The following is a 415-nucleotide window of genomic DNA, read 5'->3' on the forward strand; positions in this document are numbered from 1 at the left end:
ACTTTTAACATTGAATCGTGAACCTGTAACAAACCCAGGGACAAGGGAATAACAAGTGATCCAAAATCGGTGGTGAGGAGGGTGTATAAGGCCTGGTAGGGCTTGATCAAGGGCATTGTAACTAAGAGAAATAACTGAAACCCAAATGAAGGCCGAGCATTATTGTGGGACAAGAGGAAAGTAAAAGGAAATAAAGGAAAGAGCTAGGAGACAAAGGGCATTTATAGAGGTCTAAATACAGGTAAACACATATGTAAAAATATTTATATAGGATGAAGGGGAAATAGATCTATGTGCATATATTTATAGGTTGAGTAGTAAGGTAGCAGATGGACATTGGGCCTCCACTCAAGCACTCCCTCAATGCAAGAACACTTTGTTCTATTAAACTGGCATTCCATGATGCTCACCTTCC

The sequence above is a fragment of the Echinops telfairi genome, unplaced genomic scaffold (genome assembly GCF_000313985.2).
Source record: "Echinops telfairi isolate 266 unplaced genomic scaffold, ASM31398v2 ScPeMD7_7412;HRSCAF=8450, whole genome shotgun sequence".
NCBI classification, from domain to species: domain Eukaryota; kingdom Metazoa; phylum Chordata; class Mammalia; order Afrosoricida; family Tenrecidae; genus Echinops; species Echinops telfairi.